Here is a 9,788-nt window from a genome sequence, read left to right on the forward strand (position 1 = left end):
GAACGTCAGCCTGTATTTGGGTGGTTCAACAAGATTCCATTGACCATGCTAGAGTTCTACCCCTTCCTTTGAGAAAACTAAAAAATATAACTTTTTGTAGTTTCACTTTCCATTTCGTGACGCCTTTCAAATTTACATTTGCCATTAATTATGGCATCATCTACTTACAGCAATGAAATAACCGATGTCTTCGAGGGGAAAAAAACTCATCAAGAAATGAAAATAGTCGACCCTTTCCTTTTGTTTTATTCCCATATCATAGATAATGTTCATCCGAAGAGTTCTGACGTTAATATCAACTTTAAAGCTGGCTTGTAAGATCGTCAGAAAATTCGGACTAAGATACTGTAGTTAGTTCGGTCACATATATAATGTAACACTGTGCATGTAAAACCAGGAGCTATGGCGTTAAATTTCAATTGACGTTTCTCGAAGGTTTAGAACTAAAGACAAAATTAATAGGCCATCCTAATCACCTGGTATACATTACATATTACCAACAGACCTATAACTGGCGGTATTTTATGCTGTGTTGAGAGTTATTCGCTTTATTCTGTATCAAGTATTGGTGTCTGAGTAGTGAAAATCTTGCATTATTGAAAAGGGACAGTGTAAGGATTTATATGAAAATGACCCATACTTAATGAATACTTATAATTGACAATAAGTGATCTGGGGGTCGGACTCGGGGGCTACATCCCTACCACAGCGGCTCAATTTCAAGATTTTGAGTAAAGGATTGACATCAGGTAATAAGTACACCTTTCAGATCCAGTATTTGGGGGGGGGTATCGATGTATGTTCTGTAATCGTTATTATTTGTCTCACGGTTTACTCGTCCAAGATCTCTCAGTCACCCTGGGTGTGGCACCCCGCGTAGTTAACATACATGTCGTCTGAAGCTAAGGGGGAGCAATAGTCACCCCTTACCTCTCTAACCATCGGGATGATATAATATATATGTGTGATCGACAAAATCTATAACAAAAGATCAGTATACAGAAATAGCACAGTGATAATCATAACTCGCCAAATGGTTATTACCTTTGTTCTGAAATCATATTTTACTGAACACGTGTATGACGAGAACCTCACTACTCTGTTGAGACTCCAGGAAATGGTCGGGCATTCAGAGAGATTCTGTCTATTTTGTAATTCTAACCTAGGGGACGAATTTCACTACTTATATAAAAGTGATCACAATTCAATGGTAAGAAAATTACTTTAAAACTCGTCTCCTATAGGCGACGAAGATATTTTGACGCAATGAATCGGTGCATGTACCCCACAGGGATGTTGAGTAAGTATGGACAGGCGGACGGACAGAAAGGCGCACAAGAAATGTGAATGTTTTTATATCACTGTACATGTGCTTTTTGGCTTTTTATATCACAGGGGACTGTAACATACCCATTATCTACACTTTGTAGATATATATCTAAGGGGACTGTAACATACCCATTATCTACACTTTGTAGATATACATCACAGGGGACTGTAACATACCCATTATCTACACTTTGTAGATATACATCACAGGGGACTGTAACATACCAATTATCTCCCCTTTGTAGATATACATCACAGGGGACTGAAACATACCCATCGTCTCCACTTTGCAGATATACATCACAGGGGACTGTAACATACCCATTGTCTCCCCTTTGTAGATATATATCACAGGGGACTGTAACATACCAATTATCTCCCCTTTGTATATATACATCACAGGGGACTGTAACATACCAATTATCTCCCCTTTGTAGATATACATCACAGGGGACTGTAACATACCAATTATCTCCCCTTTGTATATATACATCACAGGGGACTGTAACATACCAATTATCTCCCCTTTGTAGATATACATCACAGGGGACTGAAACATACCCATCGTCTCCACTTTGCAGATATACATCACAGGGGACTGTAACATACCCATTGTCTCCCCTTTGTAGATATATATCACAGGGGACTGTAACATACCAATTATCTCCCCTTTGTATATATACATCACAGGGGACTGTAACATACCCATTGTCTACACTTTGTAGATATACATCACAGGGGACTGTAACATACCCATTATCTCCCCTTTGTAGATATTCATCACAGGGGACTGTAACATACCCATTGTCTACACTTTGTAGATATACCACAGGGGACTGTAACATACCCATTATCTCCACTTTGTAGATATACATCACAGGGGACTGTAACATATCCATTATCTCCCCTTTGTAGATATACATCACAGGGGACTGTAACATACCCATTGTCTATACTTTGTAGATATACCACAGGGGACTGTAACATACCCATTATCTCCACTTTGTAGATATACATCACAGGGGACTGTAACATACCCATTGTCTCCCCTTTGTAGATATACATCACAGGGGACTGTAACATACACATCGTCTACACTTTGTAGATATACCACAGGGGACTGTAACATACCCATTATCTCCACTTTGTAGATATACATCACAGGGGACTGTAACATACCCATTATCTCCACTTTGTAGATATATATCACAGGGGACTGTAACATACCAATTATCTCCCCTTTGTAGATATACATCACAGGGGACTGTAACATACCCATTATCTCCACTTTGTAGATATACATCACAGGGGACTGTAACATACCCATTATCTCCACTTTGTAGATATACATCACAGGGGACTGTAACATACCAATTATCTCCCCTTTGTAGATATACATCACAGGGGACTGTAACATACCCATTGTCTACACTTTGTAGATATACATCACAGGGGACTGTAACATACCCATTATCTCCACTTTGTATATATACATCACAGGGGACTGTAACATACCCATTATCTCCCCTTTGTAGATATACCACAGGGGACTGTAACATACCCATTATCTCCACTTTGTAGATATACATCACAGGGGACTGTAACATACCCATTATCTCCACTTTGTAGATATACATCACAGGGGACTGTAACATACCCATTATCTCCACTTTGTAGATATACATCACAGGGGACTGTAACATACCCATTGTCTACACTTTGTAGATATACATCACAGGGGACTGTAACATACCCATTGTCTACACTTTGTAGATATACCACAGGGGACTGTAACATACCCATTATCTCCACTTTGTAGATATACATCACAGGGGACTGTAACATACCCATTGTCTCCCCTTTGTAGATATACATCACAGGGGACTGTAACATACACATCGTCTACACTTTGTAGATATACCACAGGGGACTGTAACATACCCATTATCTCCACTTTGTAGATATACATCACAGGGGACTGTAACATACCCATTATCTCCACTTTGTAGATATATATCACAGGGGACTGTAACATACCAATTATCTCCCCTTTGTAGATATACATCACAGGGGACTGTAACATACCCATTATCTCCACTTTGTAGATATACATCACAGGGGACTGTAACATACCCATTATCTCCACTTTGTAGATATACATCACAGGGGACTGTAACATACCCATTATCTCCACTTTGTAGATATACATCACAGGGGACTGTAACATATCCATTATCTCCCCTTTGTAGATATACATCACAGGGGACTGTAACATACCCATTGTCTACACTTTGTAGATATACCACAGGGGACTGTAACATACCCATTATCTCCACTTTGTAGATATACATCACAGGGGACTGTAACATACCCATTGTCTCCCCTTTGTAGATATACATCACAGGGGACTGTAACATACACATCGTCTACACTTTGTAGATATACCACAGGGGACTGTAACATACCCATTATCTCCACTTTGTAGATATACATCACAGGGGACTGTAACATACCCATTATCTCCACTTTGTAGATATATATCACAGGGGACTGTAACATACCAATTATCTCCCCTTTGTAGATATACATCACAGGGGACTGTAACATACCCATTATCTCCACTTTGTAGATATACATCACAGGGGACTGTAACATACCCATTATCTCCACTTTGTAGATATACATCACAGGGGACTGTAACATACCAATTATCTCCCCTTTGTAGATATACATCACAGGGGACTGTAACATACCCATTGTCTACACTTTGTAGATATACATCACAGGGGACTGTAACATACCCATTATCTCCACTTTGTATATATACATCACAGGGGACTGTAACATACCCATTATCTCCCCTTTGTAGATATACCACAGGGGACTGTAACATACCCATTATCTCCACTTTGTAGATATACATCACAGGGGACTGTAACATACCCATTATCTCCACTTTGTAGATATACATCACAGGGGACTGTAACATACCCATTATCTCCACTTTGTAGATATACATCACAGGGGACTGTAACATACCCATTGTCTACACTTTGTAGATATACATCACAGGGGACTGTAACATACCCATTGTCTACACTTTGTAGATATACCACAGGGGACTGTAACATACCCATTATCTCCACTTTGTAGATATACATCACAGGGGACTGTAACATACCCATTGTCTCCCCTTTGTAGATATACATCACAGGGGACTGTAACATACACATCGTCTACACTTTGTAGATATACCACAGGGGACTGTAACATACCCATTATCTCCACTTTGTAGATATACATCACAGGGGACTGTAACATACCCATTATCTCCACTTTGTAGATATATATCACAGGGGACTGTAACATACCAATTATCTCCCCTTTGTAGATATACATCACAGGGGACTGTAACATACCCATTATCTCCACTTTGTAGATATACATCACAGGGGACTGTAACATACCCATTATCTCCACTTTGTAGATATACATCACAGGGGACTGTAACATACCCATTGTCTACACTTTGTAGATATACATCACAGGGGACTGTAACATACCCATTATCTCCACTTTGTAGATATACATCACAGGGGACTGTAACATACCCATTATCTCCACTTTGTAGATATACATCACAGGGGACTGTAACATACCAATTATCCCCACTTTGTAGATATACATCACAGGGGACTGTAACATACCAATTATCTCCCCTTTGTAGATATACATCACAGGGGACTGTAACATACCCATTGTCTACACTTTGTAGATATACATCACAGGGGACTGTAACATACCCATTATCTCCACTTTGTAGATATACATCACAGGGGACTGTAACATACCCATTATCTCCACTTTGTAGATATACATCACAGGGGACTGTAACATACCCATTATCTCCACTTTGTAGATATACATCACAGGGGACTGTAACATACCCATTATCTCCACTTTGTAGATATACATCACAGGGGACTGTAACATACCCATTATCTCCACTTTGTAGATATACATCACAGGGGACTGTAACATACCCATTATCTCCACTTTGTAGATATACATCACAGGGGACTGTAACATACCAATTATCTCCCTTTGTAGATATACATCACAGGGGACTGTAACATACCCATTGTCTACACTTTGTAGATATACATCACAGGGGACTGTAACATACCCATTATCTCCACTTTGTAGATATACATCACAGGGGACTGTAACATACCCATTATCTCCACTTTGTAGATATACATCACAGGGGACTGTAACATACCCATTGTCTCCCCTTTGTAGATATACATCACAGGGGACTGTAACATACCCATTATCTCCACTTTGTAGATATACATCACAGGGGACTGTAACATACCCATTATCTCCACTTTGTAGATATACATCACAGGGGACTGTAACATACCCATTATCTCCACTTTGTAGATATACATCACAGGGGACTGTAACATACCCATTATCTCCACTTTGTAGATATACATCACAGGGGACTGTAACATACACATCGTCTCCACTTTGTAGATATACATCACAGGGGACTGTAACATACCCATTGTCTCCCCTTTATAGATACATATCACAGGGGACTGTAACATACCAATTATCTCCACTTTGTAGATATACATCACAGGGGACTGTAACATACCCATTATCCCCACTTTAGATATACATCACAGGGGACTGTAACATACCAATTATCTCCCCTTTGTAGATATTCATCACAGGGGACTGTAACATACACATCGTCTCCACTTTGTAGATATACATCACAGGGGACTGTAACATACACATCGTCTCCATTTTGTAGATATATATCACAGGGGACTGTAACATACCCATCGTCTACAGTTTGTAGATATATATCACAGGGGACTGTAACATACCCATTATCTCCCCTTTGTAGATATACATCACAGGGGACTATAACATACCCATCGTCTCTACTTTGGTAGATATACATCACAGGGGACTGTAACATACCAATTATCTTCACTTTGTAGATATACATCACAGGGGACTGTAACATACCCATCGTCTCCACTTTGTAGATATACATCACAGGGGACTGTAACATACCCATCGTCTACACTTTGTATATATACATCACAGGGGACTGTAACATACCCATTGTCTACACTCCTGGTATCTATGTAAACTTGGCATGAAGACATCTAATTAGTGAATGATGAGAAAGTTGGACGGGAGAATTGAGGAAGGTCGTAAAACAGGTAGAACAAGATTGAGGGAACGGGAAAGTGAGAGAAAGGGGATACGTAATTATTATCATATGTTTAATTGTTTATTATAAATCATGCATATGATGAGGAACTTATTATCTTTATTTACCAGTGATATCTCTTAATGTAATTTTTGTGATATCTGTACTTTTTCTTAATCTGTTATCATTCTTATGTCTGTCCCAATAATAGCTCGCACGAGCTAATGTAGCCGAGATTCCTCTGGCCCTACACCAGACATGGTGACAGGGCCAGAGAAAACTTGGGCTAGAGCTAACGTTCTTTGTTTATATCTATACGACGTTAAATAAATGTTCTTGTATCTTGTATCTTATTATAAACAGAAGGGAAAACTCGGCAAGTTTCGGCAAACATCGTAATTAAGATGTCAATATCTCGGTCAACTTGATTGGCGGGCGTGGGTGGGGAAAATCAACATACCATGTAGTATATGTGTATACAGTTTTATACATGAAATCGATTCCTGGAAACAGATGCTTGATGGTGCCCGTGACACTTGAACGGTTGTCTGAGCCATACACACATTCCGATATGGATTAATTTCACTGAGGTGTCGGACTAGTGAATCACAGCCATTGATGCCCTTACACTCAATACTTTTGAATATTTTCAGCTCAAAAAGACTATTGATCTATTGCTTCAGGCACAATGACTTATTAAAGCGTCATTGTGGCGATGACTGGAGCTTTGTTCAAGTTTTAATTCACCCTTGTTACTTCTGTAACAGGAGAAGGACCAGAGCCGGTTTCGAACCCGGGACCTCCGAAGTCTAGACGAACGCTTTAACCGTTTGACATACCTGGCCAGCGGCGTTAAGCTCAGTCAAATGAAAATTAGACAAAAAATATCAGGTACCTTCATGTAATAAAAACCAGGTCAGTATAAAACAGTTGTATTAAATACTAGGGCGAACTCCTCAAGTCATATGGTTAACTGAATGTGAGAAATATGCGTTTCAAATTTTGTACCTAATCCAGACAAAATGTTAATTATTTCATGACGATCAAAAGATGTCTTTAAAGCAAAGACAATATGTCACATTTCAATATGTAAAAGCATGACTCATGATGACTGTTGATTTTCTAGTCTAATAGCTCTCGTTTGAGCCGAGATATTCAGTCGGTAAGTGTGCCGGACACATAACTCCAGGTGAAGGTCCGAGGTGCGTGGTTCGATGCTCCCTACACTTGTTGGTTTGTGTTTCTCGGGAAACTGAGAAACGGGCCAGTCTGTGCTGCTGTGGTTGTGTCCTTGGGCAGGACACTTTAACCTCACTCTCAATGGCATGTTCAGTGAGGTTATCACCAACTACTACAAGGAGACCACGCCTCAAAATGACCACGGCTGTTCACAGGGTGATAATCACGTATTATTTAAAAGTGACTGAACTAATAATTCAACGACACAAATGATTTGATTAGGACAGTCTTTACTAACTCAAAACAGATTTCCATCAAGTGTCTTGTGTCCGCAACCGTTTATGCCTAAATCATTAAATAAAAACATACAAACATTCCAAATCTGTTTGTTAATATTTTGTAATCATTTCTATTCATAAGTAATAATCTGCGTAACCGTCGAGAGGAAAGTTAGCAATAGGCAGAGTCATATAGACTAAAAAACCAGTAACTAGCTAACTCACTCATCGCTATTAGTTAGTTACTGGTTTACTGCCTACATGACCCGCCCTAGCCCATTGGTGAATGGCTCGGTTCCGTAACTGTATCTGTGTGTCCGTCGGTGAATGGCTGGGTCCGTAACTGTATCTGTGTGTCCGTCGGTGAATGGCTGGGTCCGTAACTGTATCTTTGTGTCCGTCGGTGAATGTCGGGGACCTGTGTGTCGGTCGGTGAATGTCGCGACTCGATAACTGTACCTGTGTATCCGTCGGTGAATGTCGGGACCTGTGTGTCGGTCGGTGAATGACGGGTGTCAGTAACTGTACCTGTGTATCCGTCGGTGATTGGCGCGACTCGATAACTGTACCTGTGTGTCCGTCGGTGAATGTCGGGACCTGTGTGTCGGTCGGTGAATGGCGGGGCTCAGTAACTGTACCTGTGAGTCCGTCGGTGAATGTCGGGACCTGTGTGTCGGTCGGTGAATGTCGCGACTCGATAACTGTACCTGTGTATCCGTCGGTGAATGTCGGGACCTGTGTGTCGGTCGGTGAATGACGGGTGTCAGTAACTGTACCTGTGTATCCGTCGGTGAATCGCGCGACTCGATAACCGTACCTGTGTATCCGTCGGTGAATGGCGCGACTCGATACTGTACCTGCATGTGTATCCGTCGGTGAATGTCGGGACCTGTGTGTCGGTCGGTGAATGACGGGTGTCAGTAACTGTACCTGTGTATCCGTCGGTGATTGGCGCGACTCGATAACTGTACCTGTGTCCGTCGGTGATTGGCGCGACACCGTAGCGTTTAAGGGTTAAAACGAGTCCAAGTTTTCTTTTTACTTATAATGAACTTCGGAGAGTGACTAACACGGTATTTCATGTTAGAAAGTTTGAATCAATCACATTGATTAGTTTTCTCCCGGAATCCCGACGGATCGCCATCGCGGATCTGATGTCTCCGAAAAATTGTTTAAACCTGACGTTTCCGGTACAGAATCACGACTGCAATTTTTAAACAAAAACACACTTTATGACAATTAAACCCAATAACCGATAACGTTTTGTGTCAGTATAACGGTGAATTTCAAAAAAAAGTTTTATCATAGGACAACAGCGGGGATTATTGCGCGACACAATAGTTGTATCTTCTACTGATTTTGTCGGTTCTGCCGAGTAAACTTTCGTGATCAGTTCTCGATAGCAGTAGAATTAAAAAACAACCGTCATATCTCTTTAAAACGATGACTTTACCCGTCCTGATCTATCGAATCAATCTGACAAATTATCTTGTGGATGTCGCAATCGCTAGTACACCCACAACTCGAGTGTCACCCAATCTGTAAGTCCGTGATCATACTGATCTCTTAAATCTGTAAACAAATTATCGATAATCTTGACAGCTATATCGCTCTCAATAAATCTCTTTTTTCAGTAACAACAGATTGGCAGGATGTATAAATGCCAAGAGATCCCAGGGGGATCTTGGCGCCTACCACTGAATGAACCTGTTTGGTTACATGTAAAACTGATCCTTTCTCTACTTTTCCCCCTAACTTTCCCC

This window comes from Pecten maximus, chromosome 9 (assembly GCF_902652985.1).
Source record: "Pecten maximus chromosome 9, xPecMax1.1, whole genome shotgun sequence".
NCBI classification, from domain to species: domain Eukaryota; kingdom Metazoa; phylum Mollusca; class Bivalvia; order Pectinida; family Pectinidae; genus Pecten; species Pecten maximus.